Below are 18,278 nucleotides of genomic sequence, written 5' to 3'. Positions count from 1 at the left end.
ATACTGTTCCTGGCTTCAAACAAGTTAAAACAAGACTGCCCAAGTTCTCTAATGAGAAATTTATTTTCCCAGGCTTAGCAAACTTCCCAGTATGCTGACAACTCAGAGGCTGAACATATCTGTTATATACCACCATTTATTTTCCTGTTCACTCTATTAAATCCTGACAATTTCATGTTGTTTAATATAATACACAAACATGCACAAACTAGATGGCTGGGAACATGGTTTCTTGCCAAAGAATGGTTTGTTAGGGACTTTTTAAAGCCTGTAACTATTTTTTCTCTTGGTTTAAAGCCTGGTACAGTTTCCAAGTAAGGAAAAATCCCAATGTTGTAACTATTTTAAACTTGAGAGACGTTTGCATTTTCCAAAACAGAAGATGCCAAAAAGACTTGACCAAAAAAAAAAAACAAAACAAAAAACAAAAAAAACCCCCCAAAACTATAGAAAGATTTGGGTATATTCATTTTTGAGAAACTTTTGGGACCTCAAAGGAATGTCTGTATTTCTTCTGTTACAGTGTCCTCAATCATATACAGCCCAGGAGGTAATAACTTCTTTCTCATTACCCCAAGGACAGATTATTACAGGTCATACTGACTTCCTCTCTTGCAAGGTTTGAATGACTTCTGAATATTTATTATGGGTTAACTTTTTGCAGATAAATCTACTCTAACAAAACACTAAATGCACTTTTTTCTTTTTCTTTTCTGTTTATTTTAATTTAGAGACACTTCTTAAAATGAAACCAAGGGCAATCAAGAGAGACTTCAATCAGCAAAGGAAAGACTAGGGTTTATCGTGTCTCATGTCAGGTTCATGTTTCCTAAAATTTACAAGTTAAAGATGACTGCTTTTTTAAAATTGAGATATAACTGACATGTAACATTGTATTTTTTAAAAATTCTTTAACAGAGGGAGTTAGAATTGAGTGAATCTAAAGATCAAGAAGAAAAAAGTCAATAGCCTAACAGAAAAATGCGCAAAGAACAGCCAATGGTTTACAGACATGTAAGTATCAATGGTTCTTAAATATGTGAAAACATAAATGCAAATTAAACCACACATTAATTCACCCAGTGAATTGGCAAAAATTAAAATGTTTGATAACACTTGCCCAGGATAAGGAGAACATTTCTGATTAGAGTATAAATTGTTATAAACTTCATGAAGGGAAATGCATATCAGAATGAATAAGAAATGCATATACCCTTTGATCCAACAATTCCATGTCTAGAAATTTATCCTACTAATATATTTAATATGATAAATATAAAAGGTTTTTCAATGTGGCACTATGTGTAATCACAAAAACATGGAAAATAACCTGAAAGTCCATCAATAAGGGATTGATTAAATAAATTATGATACAGACAATGTAATAATAAAGCTATTTAAAAAAGGAATGGGGAAGCTCTTTCTACCTAAAGAGGCAGAAATATTTATGTATGTATGTATGTATGTATGTATGTATGTATGTATGTATGTGTGTGTGTAAGATATCTCTGTCTGTAAAGCTACACAAGACTCTAGGGACACTGGTTACTTCCAAGGAAGGAAACTGGGTACTTGGGTGGGAAGGAGAATTTCCACTGTTGCCATTTGTACTTACTGAATTTTGAACCATGTGAATATATTACCTTTTCAAATAATGAATAAAAATATTTTAAAAGGAATTAGCAGACTTCACAATGAATTCTTCTTGGTTATGAGATGGCTTATAAGTCAGACCCTTATGAGAAACAAGACAGGAATTCTTCAGTGACTTCCACTCCTATCCAAATAAAATCTACCTTTTGTCATGACTGCCAAAGCTTCAGTGTACCTCCCTGACCTCATCTAACACTTACCCTTCTCAATCACCATGCTTTAGTCACTCAGGCCTTTAATTCTACTTGGCAAACACATCAGCCTCTTTCCTCAGCCTGGAAAGCTCTTTCTTCCCTCAGATCTTTTCACAGCTGGCTCCTTCTTGTCATTTAGGTGTCCTATCAAATGTAATATCCTCAGAGAGGTCATCCCTGACCACCAGATCTGAAGCAGTCCCCACTTCTAGCCTCTTTCATCACATTACCCTATTCAAATTTCTTTTTTAGTACCACTATCTGAAATTACCTTGTTTTTATATTTTCACTTGTCTACGGTCTCTCCCACTAGAAGTTAAGCACAATGAGAGAACAGCATCCCCCTGTGCCTAAAATGGTATCATAATAGGCACTCAATAAATATTTGTTCAATGAAATTGCTGTTGACTAACTAGACTACTGTCTTTTGGGACCATATTTTTCCTTAATGAGCTCTAGTTAAAAGATTAAAGTTTGGGAGTTGCTGAATGAGTAACAGCTACAGGAATCCAAGCATACTCTTAAAACAAGAAAATATTTTAAAAAGAAAACTATCAGTTGATCTCCTATTTTGAAGAACTAATTTAATACATTCCAAAACTACATTCTTCTTTGATTTAAAAAAAAAAATCCAAGAAAAGTTGGGAGAAAGAGAAGTGTGCAGGGCTAAATGGGAAGTTCTTGAACCCATAAGACAATAGTAATCTAAGCACATCTTCCAGGATAAGTCGATCCTGAAAGAACCATTACAGCAGCTGTCAGAAACAGAGGACCACTCAGTTATTTCAAGTTAAATTCTATACAGTAAAATCCCAGTATACTGATAAAAATGAGGCAGATTCTTAGCATTTATTTAGATTTGATCTATAAGTTTCATATCTGACACAGGGTTTGATTCCCTTAAAACTGACATGTAGAGAAACAATAATTAACATTAAATATATACACGTGTACACATGTGTACAGATATAAAGAGAGACAGGGAGACATACCTTTAAGACATGTATAGACACATTAAGTTTTTTCTATACCAGGCTAAGATGCAGAACTTATTTTCTACCATAGCCAAATATTTAACTAAGAGTTCAACTGTTCTTGCAACTGTTGTGTATAAGGGAAACTTAGAAGAAACTACTGTATACAAGGAAAACTCAGAAACAAGTATAGTATTACATATGCATGTCAGTACCTTTAAGGTTTTCCCAGTTTACAGATCTCTTAGGCAAGCATAGACTCTGAAATGACTGTGAGGATTAGACATGCTTTTGTACATAAAAAGGCTATTTTTCCTTCTTCTCCTCAATCTAAGTGTTACAAGATAAGAGTTTTATAGAAATACCCCAGCTAGTAAAGTCCATCCAAAGTCAAAATGAAGAGGAACAAGAAGATACATGAAAGAATTTCAAGTCGTGGAAAGCAGAGGAGTAAACAACAGACTGCTCCCACTGGCTCCCAAACCTCATCACGTGCTGGCTGTTCACAGCCTTACTGCCCTTCTCTATAGGTTATAAATAACTACAAAGTGTCCTTGTCCCCAAAGAGACCTCAGCAATCAGCTCAAAGGTTAAAATATGGAATAATTCTCAATATGGATGCAACTTTTCCAGTTAGAAAACAAAAATCAAAGAGCAGAAAAATTTATTGCCAATTTAAGTTAAGGGCTAGGGAATCATTCCCTCCCCCTAAAAACTATCCATTATGTAAGAGTTGTTGATATGGACATATTAGCATGATTCCCTACCCCAAAAATACGTCCAGGGACAGCACGCTCTGCTCCAAATGCAGAGGTCTGTCCTGGAAAGAGGTAGGTGCCATTCAGCAGACTTGTAGGATTGCATCTCCTTAGACCTTAAAAAGACTTACTGAGTTTTTGTTTTGCTTTTTAATTTAGGCACAAATGACTACATCTACATAACAACATAGAAGGAAAAAATTCCTGCCTCCACTTGGACGGAGGGTCCTGCAGCATAAACCATGATGGCTGCAACAGGCACAGGTTTCACAAGGTCTGGGTTCTTTCCATCAGGTGATGTGCTGCTGTTGTTAGTTACTAACCCCCTACTAGGGAAACAAAAAAAACCCTCCTCCAACTGCTTTAAAAAAAAAAAAAAAAAAAAAGGCAGATAGGGTTCACAGGATTAAGCTTCTCCACACATCACCTTCAAAATGCATCATCTGGGAGATGTCTGAAATAGAATGACATGAATCCAGATCAGCAAACAAACCTGACTATAAAGGGGCTATTTCACTTCAAAGTGGATCTCAGTTCCAAAGGAAAACACCTTTAGAAATGAAATTAGATAGGCAGAGGCAATCAGCAACTCCTCTCTTTTCACAAATTATAATAATGTGTTGATTCCACTGAATGGCTTGGGCAAAAATCTCTGGGGCCACAAAGAGCAAACCTAGGAAAGATAAAGATTTTAACACATCCCACATGTTATCAAAGACTTCTCCTCTAGGTTGAGAAAATTTATTCTAAAACAAGAGCTGGAACAGAATTTTAAAAAAGAAGAAGGAAGAGGAAGAAGAGGGAAAAAACCTTATGGCTAAGAAGACTCTCTTTATTATATAATTATATTCCCAAAGCTGTTTTGAGATTTGAGAGACAGTTTTTCACCTTCTCTCTCCCCTCAGCTACAATTACGAAGAACCTTATAAAATCAAATAGTAAACAGATGAATGCCTTGGCCTTAATACAATTTAAGCATGTCTAATTTGCAAGGAATTCAGAAACAAAAGAGTCATTTCATGAAACAAATAGGCAGAGTTTGCATAACCCCACAGGATCCTCTGGCCTTTACAGAAGCCAAATTCAACAAGCAGTTCTCTTTGGCCATCGATGTTTCAGTCAAGCCATTTAAAAATATTTCTTGCTAACACAGTCTGGCTACAGAAAGGGCTCAAGGAATGCATACCAAAGAATAAATTCTAAACTGGTCTTAAGGTATATAATTTGGAATAACTTCATTAACTTAGAATCTGAAAAGACCCACCTGCTCCAGAGGATTTGGTCTACTACGAGGGCAACCGATCCTCTTCAGCGTTTACTACTACATACTATCTAGCAGCACAGAATCCAGTGTTCTCTGGAGACTCTTACCTTTATGAGTGACACTCAGACCTCCCCCTACCTATGAAAGAGAGATTGAGGTATATGTATGCTTTACTCTTCTCCTTTAAGTATGGTCTTAAGTAAAGAAATCCGATGATTGTTTACATGGACCCATGTTCCTTACCTAGAAACCACCTGTAAAAAATAAATTCTCCCTTCTTCCAAAGTTATTAAAAAATAAGCCAATTTCTATGTTAATGTTAAGGTTCTAACTAAATTAAATGGGACAAAGGATGAGCAGGAAGTTCTCAGTTCGAAGTGTTCATTCCAAAATTCATGACGCAAGGAAAAAGTAAAACCACACAGGCAGACAAAACAGGGGAAAGTTAAGACAGAATGTCCGTCTTAACACAATTTCCTGGCTCCCAGTGATTTCTGTCAGAATTTAAAAGATTAAAATGCAATAACACCTATTTTACCCAATAAAACTGTGTAAAAACATACATAAGCATTTGAGGCAAGAATCTCATGCCACAAAGCAAAACTTTTAAGATGGCAGCCAGAATGGTAGAAACAGTTGTCTAAGTTACCCATAGAGAGATGAGCTCTAAGGTTCATACACAAAGGCAACCTGCTCAGAATCAAACTCCTTTTATATGTAGAGTAAAAGGGAGCCCATGAATTGCTTTAAGGTATCTCCTTTTATAAGCTGGAATTCAAATTTCCCTGAAGATCTTTTCTCAGGAGAAAAATAATCTTACTCTAAAGTCTCCATATCATGTAATATCAAAAAATTTAAATCCAAACATCTTTTCTCCTCTCCATCATTATTGTAAAGCCTTATCCTGTATGTACTAGTCACCAAAGAAGATCTGAATAAATAACTATTGTTTACTCCAGGAAAGAATATTTAGAATAAAACCTCTTTTGAAACCATTTATGAAAAATGTTTCTTTAACACTGATTGTAATCCTCATTATTTAAAAAAAAAAACTTACATGCTCACCTTACATGACTTCCAACTATGCATACTATCTGCACTGAAATGAAACAGTAGATTGCACTACAAGATGTGCATTTTTTAAAGTCATGATAAATATTTCTATGCATTTCATTCCACTTCTGTCCTCATGATCTTAAACTATATTTAAAATTAAACTATGTAAAAACTCACCAAGTCAGTAGGAAGACTCTAATTTGTCTTGTCTAACAGGAAATCTTTGCTGGAAATAGAGATGATGAATCAGACTTAACAAGATTCTGAATCTCATGCAAGTCTTTACTTACTTAGGCTATTCTGAAAAGGGAAAATCTTACAAAAGCAGGTGATACATTAGCTAGGATTTACTAGTCAAAATTACCATTCTTATATCTCATCACTAGTTCTGAGAGCTCTATTTTCTAGTCATCTCTCAAAAAGATTATACTTAGAAATTAAAGTCAGAAAAATTCAAGCTGATTCTTCTAATGAACTGGCTTATGAGTACAGCAAAAATGAAATAAGTGGCTTGCCCTGTGTCAATATTTACAAGATCTACAAGAGGGGAGTGACCACTTTTGCCAGCTACTTCACAAAATGCTAAAAGAATTACTATCAAGTTTCTATGTAAAAAAAACCCTTTATAAAAAGTGCTCTTGGTTGACCAGATGGCTTCACAGGCAAATTTTATCAAACATTTAGAGAAGAGTTAACACCTATCCTTCTCAAGCTCTTCCAAAATATAGCAGAGGGAAGAACACTCCCAAACTCATTCTACAAGGCCACCATCACATCACCCTGATACCAAAACCAGACAAAGATGTCACACAAAAAAGAAAACTACAGGCCAATATCACTGATGAACACAGATGCAAAAATCCTCAACAAAAGCCTAGCAAACAGAATCCAACAACACATTAAAAGGATCATACACCATGATCAAGTGGGGTTTATCCCAGGAATGCAAGGATTCTTCAGTATATGCAAATCAATCAATGTGATACACCATATTAACAAATCGAAGGATAAAAACCATATGATCAACTCAACAGATGCAGAAAAAGCTTTCGACAAAATTCAACACCCATTTATGATAAAAACTCTCCAGAAAGTAGGCATAGAGGGAACCTACCTCAACATAATAAAAGCCGTATATGACAAACCCACAGCCAACATCGTCCTCAATGGTGAAAAACTGAAACCATTTCCTCTAGGATCAGGAACAAGACAAGGTTGCCCACTCTCACCACTATTATTCAACATAGTTTTGAAAGTTTTAGCCATGGCAATCAGAGAAGAAAAAGAAATAAAAGAAATCCAAATCAGAAAAGAAAAATTAGAACTGTCACTGTTTGCAGATGACATGATACTATACACAGAGAATCCTAAAGATGCTACCAGAAAACTAGAAAACTACTAGAGCTCATCAATGAATTTGGTAAAGTAGCAGGATACAAAATTAATGCACAGAAATCTCTTGCATTCCTATACACTAACGACCAAAAATCTGAAAGAGAAATTAAGGAAACACTCCCATTTACCACTGCAACAAAAAGAATAAATTACCTAGGAATAAACCTACCTAGGGAGACAAAAGACCTGTATGCAGAAAACTGTAAGACACTAAAGAAAGAAATTAAAGATGACATAAACAGATGGAGAGATATTCCATGTTCTTGTATTGGAAGAATCAACATTGTGAAAATGACTATACTACTACCTAAAGCAACCTACAGATTTAATTCAATCCCTATCAAACTACCAATGGCATTTTTCACAGAACTAGAACAAAAAAATTTCACAATTTGTATGGAAACACAAAAGATCCCGAATAGCCAGAGCAATCCTGAGAAAGAAAAACGGAGCTGGAGGAATCAGGCTCCTGGACTTCAGACTATACTACAAAGCTACAGTAATCAAGACAATATGGTACTGGCACAAAAACAGAAAGACAGATCAGTGGAACAGGATAGAAAGCCCAGAGATAAACCCACACACATATGGTCACCTTGTCTTTGATAAAGGAGGCAAGAATGTACAATGGAGAAAAGACATCCTCTTCAATAAGTGGTGCTGGGAAAACTGGACAGCTACATGTAAAAGAATGAAATTAGAACACTTCCTAACACCATATACACAAATAAACTCAAAATGGATTAAAGACCTAAATGTAAGGCCAGACACTATAAAACTCTTAGAGGAAAACATAGGCTGAACACTCTATGACATAAATCACAGCAAGATCCTTTTTGACCCACCTCCTAGAGAAATGGAAATAAAAACAAAAATAAACAAAAAGGACCTAATGAAACTTAAAAGCTTTTGCACAGCTAAGGAAACCATAAACAAGACGAAAAGACAACCCTCGGAATGGGAGAAAATATTTGCAAACGAAGCAACTGACAAACGGTTAATCTCCAAAATATATAAGCAGCTCATGCAGCTTAATATCAAAATAACAACCCAATCCAAAAATGGGCAGAAGACCTAAACAGACATTTCTCCAAAGAAGATATACAGATTGCCAACAAACACATGAAAGGATGCTCAACATCACTAATCGTTAGAGAAATGCAAATGAAAACTACAGTGAGGTATCACCTCACACCAGTCAGAATGGCCATCATCAAAAAATCTGCAAACAATAAATGCTGGAGAGGGTGTGGAGAAAAGGGAACCCTCCTGCACTGTTGGTGGGAACGTAAACTGATACAGCCACTATGGAGAACAGTATGGAGGTTCCTTAAAAAACTAAAAATAGAACTGCCATATGACCCAGCAATCCCACTCCTTGGCATATACCCTGAGAAAACCATAATTCAAAAAGAGTCATGCACCACAATGTTCACTGCAGCACTATTTACAATAGCCAGGACCTGGAAGCAACCTAAATGTCCATCAACAGATGAGTGGATAAAGAAGATGTGGCACATATATACAATGGAATATTACTCAGCCATAAAAAGAAATGAAATTTATTTGTACTGAGGTGGATGGACCTAGAGTCTGTCATACAGAGTGAAGTCAGAATGAGAAAAACAAATACCATATGCTAACACATATATACGGAATCTTAAAAAAAAAAAATGGTTCTGAAGAACCTAGGGGCAGGACAGGAATCAAGACACGGACGTAGAGAATGGACGTATATACACTACCAAATGTAAAATAGATGGCTAGTGGGAAGCAGCCGCATAGCACAGGGACATCAGCTCGGTGCTCTGTGACCACCTAGAGGGGTGGGATAGGGAGGGTGGGAGGGAGGCTCAAGAGGGAGGGGATATGGGATATATGTATACATACAGCTGATTCACTTTGTTATACAGCAGAAACTAACACAACCTTGTAAAGTAATTATACTCCAATAAGGATGTTAAAGAAAAAGAAAGTGCTCTGGGTCAATTACACTGAAGCAAGATACGTTTAAACAAAGCCATGCACCCTATGGTTTTAGTAAACAGCTGCCACACTGAGGTGGCTGTTGAAGACTGGTGAGGCATCTTAGCTAAACACCCCCCCCCACCTAAATAATCTACCATAGCCTACGAAGTCACTCAAAACAGAAACAGGGATAAGAGTGGTTGCAAGGGTTCTAGGAGTATAACCTAGGCAGGAAATTCTGGTGCTATCTTCCTTTTTGTGGGAAAATGAAGTACTGCATACACTGTAGGTGATTCTTAAAAAACAGCATCTTGGGACCTCCTTGGTGGCTAGTGGTTGAGACACCACGCTCCCAGTGCTGGGGGCATGGGTTCGATCCCTGGTTGGGGAACTAAGATCCCACATTCCACAAGGCGCGGCCAAGGAAATAAAAGAATTAACAATGTACTGTTAATAAACCAATAAAAAAAATTTACTATCTCCTCTTTGCTGCTTTCATTTCAAAAACAAAAACAGAATCTTTTCCTGAAAATGTAAATGCTATCTTTAACTGGTACACTGGTACAAATAAGTTCCTCTTACTTTGGTTAACCAAGTCTAGTTACTGTCAGTAATGGAATGAGCCCTCACCAAAAGCTGTACTAAACTATTGACTCTAAAACAGGACAAGTCACGATCAGAAGATTTAGAGTAGCAAGAGTCAGGCCGAATTCATTTAACAGATTATTTACTGCACACCAACTGTGTTTAAGGTTTTGGTTCCTCAGTTAATTTGCTAGAATGAACACTTTTAGGCCTAGTGGATTGGCAAAATTTAGAGTCTGACAATACTGATAAGGACTGGGAGGAACAGGAGCACTTTCACACTGTTGGTAGGAAGACATATTAGTACAACCACGTTGAAAAACAGTTTTTTCTTATCTAATAAAACTAAAGATTGGGACTTCCCTGGTGGTACAGTGATTAAGTATCCCCCTGCCAATGCAGGGGACAGGGGTTCGATCCCTGGTCCAGGAAGATCCCACATGCTGAGGAGCAACTAAGCCTGTGTGCCACAACTACTGAGCCCGCATGCCACAACTACTGAAGCCCGCACACCCTAGGGCCTGTGCGGCGCAACAAGAGAAGCCACCACAATGAGAAGCCCACTTGCCGCAACTAGAGAAAGCCTGAGCGCAAGAATGAAGACCCAATGTAGCCAAAAATAAATAAATAAAATTTTTTAAAATGTTAAAAAAAAATTAAAGATCCATTGTTCAGTTTGTTAAAAACGAAACAATCCTACCCCCAAATACGGCCCAGAGAAAGTCCTGCACATGTCCATCAGTGCACATAAATAAGAAGATGCACAGCAGCAGTGCTCCTAACAGGCAAAACATCAACAGTAGAATGGATACACAAATTGGGGTATATTCATGACAGGGTTCTACATGGCAATGAAATTACGGTTCTACGTAACAACACGGATGAACTTTACAAACATATAGTTAGAGTCTGAAAGAAGACATAAAAGAACACATATAGTATTATTCCATTTAATGTATATAAAGTTCAAAAACAGACAAAACTAAGTTCTATTGGTTTGCAATGAATCCCAGGTAGTAAAATCACAAAGGAAAGGAAACTATCACAAATGTCAGATGAGTGACACCTGGGTACGGGTTACGCTCTACAAGTAACACACAACACAGCAAGCTTCTTCTGGGTGCTGGCAATGGTATATTTCTAGGTCTAATTGGTGGTTATATAAGTACTTGCTTTTTTTTTTTTTTTTTTTGCAGTACGCGGGCCTCTCACTGTTGTGGCCTCTCCCGTTGCGGAGCACAGGCTCCGGACACGCAGGCTCAGCGGCCATGACTCACGGGCCCAGCCGCTCTGCGGCATGTGGGATCTTCCCGGACCGGGGCACGAACTCGTGTCCCCTGCATCAGCAGGCGGACCCTCAACCACTGCGCCACCAGGGAAGCCAGTACTTGCTTTTTATAATTAAACTTTAAAGTATACAGTTATGTTTTGTGTATTTTTCTATGGATTATATTTCAAAATGCATTAAAATAAAATCATAATTTAAAATGCATTAAAATATGCAATAAAATTACCCAGTAGAGTATATGTGCATGTGTGTATAGATCTCCTCCAATGTCTAAGGGTGAATATAGTGTATTGCACAGAATATACCCTTGATGTTTTTTTTTCAAAGACAGTTCAGGATGAGAACTCAGTAATAAAAGCAGGGCCACCCAGGAATGAATATCTATAGACAGGCTTTCCTATTATACATTCTTTCTCTGAATTTAAATGCAATACCTAAGATCTGCGTTCCTGCGAAATTTTCGGTACTGAGACAAATGTTTAAATCTATGTATGACTACTCACCAGGAGCCATTAGTTAATACCCAAATTATTATAAGATACAAACAAAAGCTTTTGAAAAAGCAAAGCCAGGACACAAGTATTTTTTGGTATTACCTTTTTAGTTTAATCATGTCCTCTGATGGAACCTCCAATGATTTCCATCTCAACTCTGAGTAAAAGCCAAAGTCCTTACAATAACTGAAAAGGCCCTGCACAATCTGGACCTCATTACCTCTCTGGCCTCATCTCCAATTATTTTCTCTGGAGTTCACTGTGTTCCAGCCACACTGGCCTTCTCTGCCGCTGTTCCTCAGACAGAATAGGCTCATTCCTGCCTTAGGGCTTTGCATTTGCCCTTTTTTCTACCTGGATAACTCTTCCCCTAGATATTCTCTTGGCACACTCCCTCCCCATTGTTGGGGCTTTCCCTAATAACCACCATCTCTGTGAGGCCTTCCCTGACACCCTTAAGCATGTCATCCCCTCCCCCCAAGCCATAATCCTATTTCTCCTGCATTGCTTCATTTTTTTCTATAGCACACAAAGTCATTTACCACACTTTACCTGAGATGTAAGAAGGCAGACTCTTGTCTGTTTTGTTGCTGTACCCAGACAGTGTCTGGCAAGTGGAAGATCAGAAACAAATACTTATTTAATAAATGACTGAATTAATCTCCTCTTCTTTTGGATTTCTATCCTTGAAAGATTAGACAATAACTTTATACATTTGAAAAAAAGAAGGCTTCCCTTCTCTGTTCAAATTTATTAACAAAGTTTGTTTTACTAACAAGTTTCAGATTTATGCTCTTATTAGTACTGAGTCACAGGTAAGACTTATAAAAAGTTGATACAAACTAAACTGTATTTTCCCCTAAAGCAAATGTGCAGTGCATGTTTTAATGACGGCAATGCTGGGAGAGCCCAGAGAGACAAAAGACAAGAGCTCTCCTGTACTGCTGGTGCGGGTGTGCGCTGCCGTAACCACTAAGGGAATTACTCAACAAGATGTAGCAACGAAGACTGAGTGATTGCTTCCTTTATTTATACTTTTCATTAAAGTTTTTTTTTTTAATGAGCATATTTTCTTTAAAGTCAGGAAAAAAGGTGTGTTAAATAAAGAATTATGCAAACAAAATATAATTTCAAGAAGAAGGTTCTTTATATTATATTTTGATGCCCACAGAAACAGTAAAGTCTTCTGTTATGTATCCAGATGAAATATCCCAAGACGGTGACTACAGTTAAAAGAAAAAATTATTTTTGACTTAGGAACTAAAACTTGTTACAGCAGAGTTTCCAGAGTGGAAGGGAAAACAAAACCCCATGGTGTTAGTATTCCACATAAGAACATACTTTTATTCTAAAGAAAGATTTAAAATAGGAACATTTCTCTGCAGCATAAAACATGGGATTGACAGGATAAAGAGCAGGTAAAGAACTCCATTCAAACTTATTGATTACAACATAAGGAAGAAAAGTCACTGAACAATTCACTGCCTACTGAGTGATTACACATACTTCTGAGTACACAGATAGAGCTTATACTTTTGGTGGAATACTTCACCTAAAATAAAGGCAGAATAAGCCTAGATCCAAAGGTTACTTTCCAACCACAATAACTTGTGACATGAACCATATCCTAGGACATAAACCAATCTGAAAGAAAATACACAGGCACCTGATATTCTACAGTTATATTTATTACTAAGATTTCCATTTTAAGGTCTTATCAATTACTTTTAAAAATACTTAGCACATAAATTCTTAAAGATAGTTGATATATTCAAGAAAGGAAGTCCTACTCAAACACTTCAGCTGGCGGAGTGTATTATTAGAGAAGAGTAACGGTTTTCATTTGTAACACTTTAACATTCCAAGTGCTCAAAGCTCTGAACAGGATCCACCTTTAAAGTGGGAAAAAAAACAACAACCCTAGAACATAAAAATTAAAAATACACCCTGGGACTTCCCTGGTGGCTCAGTGGTTAAGAATCCGCCTGCCTGTGCAGGGAACATGGGTTCGATACCTGGCCCGGGAAGATCCCACATGCCGTGGAGCAACTAAGCCCGTGTACCACAACTACTGAGCCCGTGCTCTAGAGCCCATAAGCCACAACAACTGAGCCTGCATGCCACAACTACTGAAGCCTGTCCTCCACAACAAGAAAAGCCACCGCGATGAGAAGTCCGTGCACCGCAACGAAGAGTAGCCCCTGCTCGCTGCAACTAGAGAAAGCCCGCACACAGCAATGAAGACCCAACGCAGCCAATAAATAAGTAAATAAATAAATTTAAAAAATACACCCAACCTCACAATAATGACTAAAGTATAGTGGATTAAAGACTCCAGAAAAAAATATATAAATGAAAACTGGGACTTCCCTGGTGGCGCAGTGGTTAAGAATCCACCTGTCAAAGCAGGGGACACAGGTTCGAGCCCTGGTCCGGAAGATCCCACATGTGGTGCTGCAACTAAGCCCATGCGCAAACTACTGAGGCTGCACTCTAGAGCCCATGAGCCACACCTACTGAAGCCCGCATGCCTAAAGCCCATGCTCCACAACAAGAGAAGCCACCACAGTGAGAAGCCCACGCACCGCAATGAAGAGTAGCCCCTGCTCATCACAACTAGAGAAAGCCCACGTTCAGCAACGAAGACCCAACACAGCCAAAAAAAAAAAAGAAAAGAAAACCATTGGTCATTGAAACATATGGTCCCTGAACAAAATTTATCTGTCATAATTCTAATCTAAAGTAAAGGCTTACTTTTTTTTTTTTTTTTGAGGTATGCGGGCCCCTCACTGTTGTGGCCTCCCGTTGCGGAGCGCAGGCTCCGGACGCGCAGGCTCAGAGGCCATGGCTCACGGGGCCCAGCCGCTCCACAGCATGTGGTATCTTCCCGGACCGGGGCACGAACCTGCATCCCCTGCATCGGCAGGCGGACTCTCAACCACTGCGCCACCAGGGAAGCCCAAAGGCTTACATTTTTTAAATGTCTAATTTGGCTAAGAATGCTCCAAGAAACTCTTTCAGAAGTATCAGCTACATTTGGTTCATGATGAATTTGTAAGACAAGAATTGAATGAACTAGGTTGGCGATCAACCACCTAAATACTAGTCCTACATTTAATGAGTGGGAAGTATTCTAGGAGTTAAAAAGTAATGAAAGAAAACATATAACGGAGAAAGGGAAAACGTGAGTAGTTACTGATGTTTATGAAAATCAGCTATTGGATATGAGACAATAAAAATATAAAATGTTAAATGCAAAGGTTGCCAAATTTATCAGAGTCCATAAAGAATCCACAGGATGGGCTTCCCTGGTGGCGCAGTGGTTGAGAGTCTGCCTGCCGATGCAGGGGACACGTGTTCGTGCCCCAGTCCAGGAAGATCCCACATGCTGCGGAGCGGCTGGGCCCGTAAGCCATGGCCGCTGAGCCTGCGCGTCCGGAGCCTGTGCTCCACAACGGGAGAGGCCACAACAGTGAGAGGCCCACGTACCGCAAAAAAAAAAAAAAAAAAAAAGAATCCACAGGAAAAGAACATTTCAGAGCCTCTGGCCTTAGTAAAAGAAAACTGGCATTTCAAGTTAGAGAAGGTTTTCCTCATCCCTTCCTCTCCTTCAAATGATGATTGTGAATACCAAAGTGGTAAACCAAATGGGAGAATTCAAATAAGATATTTAGGACAAAAATCAAGCCACCCAAGCAATAACAAGGAAGAAGGAGGAGGAGGAAAACACCACATGAGGTAGTTGTTCACTGAAGTTTTGTCTGTAATGGCAAAAAAAAAAAAAAGGAAACAATTTAAATATCCATCGAAGGGGTTTGGGAAAACTGTGAAATATACATACAGAGAAATTAAAAAATTAAACAGCTGAAATGAGGGACCTAGATCTACATGTAACCAGATGGACAGATCTTGAAAAACAAGAATAAATGAAAAAATGACTGCAATAGAATTTATTTATACATTCACACACACACTCTGCACAGGATGCACACTAAGTTTATGGTCATCGATTGTCTCTGGGGAGTGAGGTGGGAAAAAGGACTGAGAAAGTGAATGAAGAGGACTTCAGCTGAAGGTCTCACAGTCTCTCTACTTTTTGTTCGGCTTTCTTTTTCTTTTTTTTAAAAATACTTATTTATTTATTTGGCTGCGTTGGGTCTTAGTTGCAGCATGCGGGATCTTCGTTGTGGTGCTGGATCTTTTGTTGTGGCACACGGGCTTCTCTCTAGTTGCGGCACACAGGCTCCAGAGCGTACGCACGGCTTAGTTGCCCCTGGGCATGTGGGACCTTAGTTCCCCGACCTGGGATCGAACCCCTGGTCCCCTGCACTGGAAAGCAGACTCTCAACCACTGGACCACCAGGGAAGTCCCCAAAAACAATGAATTTAGAGGGAAGAGTAGATTAGAAAAGCTTTAAAAAGTTGACATCAGAGTAGTGTGAATCAAACCAAAAAAGCCAATGAATTCAGTCCAGATCTTCTCAATAATAAAAAATTTAGCTCTTGGTGAAATATTTTCCCCAGTTGATGGGAACACAGCACCAGGGTTACTTAAGCAGAGGGAGTAAAGAGACTGACGTTATATACTTCAGTAAGAAAGTACATTTTAAATAAGGATAACACTCATCCTAACCCAGTATATCCTCAGAGACTGTCAATCCTCACAAGGAACCATATTTCCACAGAGCACCTTCTCCTTCCTCTCCATCATCTACCTCTAACCTGAACACCTGTCCTCCCACTTTCCCTAATTTTACTCACTCTCCTCTAAGACCAACCTCTCCTTCAACCACCTCAAAGTATAGTACCTAAACTCAAAGACAGATTTTTAAAAAGAAAACTTGAGACTTTTGGAAATGGTTTAAATGCTTTTTCCCCCCTTTCAAATCTGTTTTTCCTCCCTCTTGCTTCACTTTTTCCATTCCCCAACCTGTTTTTTTCCTTCTTTTCTCTGGCTGACCAACAGTTGCTTTCAACTGCTAGCAAGCCTCTGGCATGTTTATACTTTTCCCTTCTTAAGGAAAAGATACTCCAAGTAAATCAAACAAAATGCCTCTCCATAGCCCAACAGCAAATAAAGGGAAAAAAACTTAAAAGTAAAAAATACTAATATTTTGCTGCCTTTCATTTTCATTACGGATAGGAATAAAGTTCTAACTACCAAATAAGACAGCAAAACCAAACTTACATTTTATCATCCTCATAACATTTAAATTTATCTAGGGTCCTGTGTTTCACAAGTCACTTTGGTTAAGAATTATAAGGCCACTGAGAATAGGTCTGTACAGTTGAGTACTACAGCCTAATGGAAACCATAATCTCAAGATTCACAGTAGAGATACAACCGGAGCACTCCCACCCCCATCTTCCTTGTCTTTTTATTTTTTTATTTTTTGGCCATGCTAATTTTCTCTGTATCATTCAAATTTTAGCAGACGTGCTGCCAAAGCGAGCACTTCCTTATCTTCTTTAAAGGGACTTCTAAGGTCGTTTTGTGGTAAATGCTTTAAGCTATATAACCATTCCCTCACAAGCAGTATTCAACGCTTCACCATCTTCCAAGTACTTTGACATTCATGATCTTATTTGGGATTTATTAACAGCTCTGTGAGGCGTGCAGGGCAAGTATTTTACAAATAAGGAAACAGAAGCTCAGAGGTTACAATCTACCATGGTTACATGGCTATTAAGGGGGCTGAGTTAAGACTGAAGTCTTTCAACTTCTAATCCAATACTTTAATTCCTGTGGCTAGGTGATTCTTAGATGAGGTATTATTCAACACGGAGGAACTGGGAAAATACCCGATAGAAGATACATACATACATATATATATATATATATATATATGTGTGCATGTATATATATATATATATATATATATACCCTAACTTTCGATTCTGATTTCGTTTTCAAGTGGCAACTCTGTTGAAAACTATGCTCTTTTGTTCTAACAAATTCTGAGCACAATTATTAACGACACCTGGGCAAACTGTTGATCGGCTCATGCCTACTTTCAAGACTAGACCCTGGGAACAAATCATATGTCCTCACATTTTTTTAAGGACTTTCCATATTTTAGCACCTAATCATCATTAATTTTTAAAAATAAGATGTCTACTTTTCTAACATGCCAGAGTATTTTCTAGTCTGAGTTTACAAAAAACCAGTGTCTTTTCCCCAGGAGATCTCTCTCTCCTTTGCCACAAGCTTACAGAATTAAAAAGCACAATTTCTATCATTCCTTAATTATATTCATCTGAAAAGTCTAACATGACGAAAATACTAAATGGCACTATCTTCTACCCAGTTGCTCAAGCCAAAACCCCTAACTTCTCATATCCCAACTATCAGCAAGTCCTGTCAGCTGTCCGGCTTCCTAATACAGTCCACATTTATCCATCTCAAATTTTACCCATTTCTGTGCAGTTTTCTCTCATCTGAACCAGCGGTAACTGGTGTCTAACTGATCTTCCAGCTTCCTCTGTAGCACAATCTATTTGCCACACAGTAGCCACAATGAACTTTAAAAAGGTAAATCAGATCATGTCCCTCTTCCATTTAACCACACTTAGAACAAAATTCAGTCTCTTTACCTGACCCTATAGGGTCCTATAAAAACTGGTCCATTATGCCAAATTTATCACCTAT

At 38.1% G+C, this 18,278-nt stretch overlaps 2 protein-coding genes across 5 annotated transcripts in view; both read right to left on the bottom strand.

Moving 5' to 3' along the window:
* The window catches only part of PHB1 (prohibitin 1), a 264,555-nt gene that overhangs the window by 191,053 nt on the left and 55,224 nt on the right, over positions 1-18,278 (bottom strand). The window lies entirely within an intron of this gene.
* The window catches only part of SPOP (speckle type BTB/POZ protein), a 67,443-nt gene that overhangs the window by 24,303 nt on the left and 24,862 nt on the right, over positions 1-18,278 (bottom strand). The window contains exon 2 of one of the 4 annotated variants that reach the window (XM_060134359.1): positions 6,077-6,125. The exons of the other annotated variants lie outside the window; for them this stretch is intronic. The gene's annotated coding sequence lies outside the window, so the exon portion shown is untranslated. The remainder of the gene's footprint in view (positions 1-6,076; positions 6,126-18,278) is intronic. 4 annotated transcript variants of the gene reach the window in all.

The sequence above is a fragment of the Lagenorhynchus albirostris genome, chromosome 20 (assembly GCF_949774975.1).
Source record: "Lagenorhynchus albirostris chromosome 20, mLagAlb1.1, whole genome shotgun sequence".
In the NCBI taxonomy this organism is placed as follows: domain Eukaryota; kingdom Metazoa; phylum Chordata; class Mammalia; order Artiodactyla; family Delphinidae; genus Lagenorhynchus; species Lagenorhynchus albirostris.
Note: the sequence above shows the minus strand (reverse complement) of the source record. Positions and strands in the feature narration are given on the sequence as shown.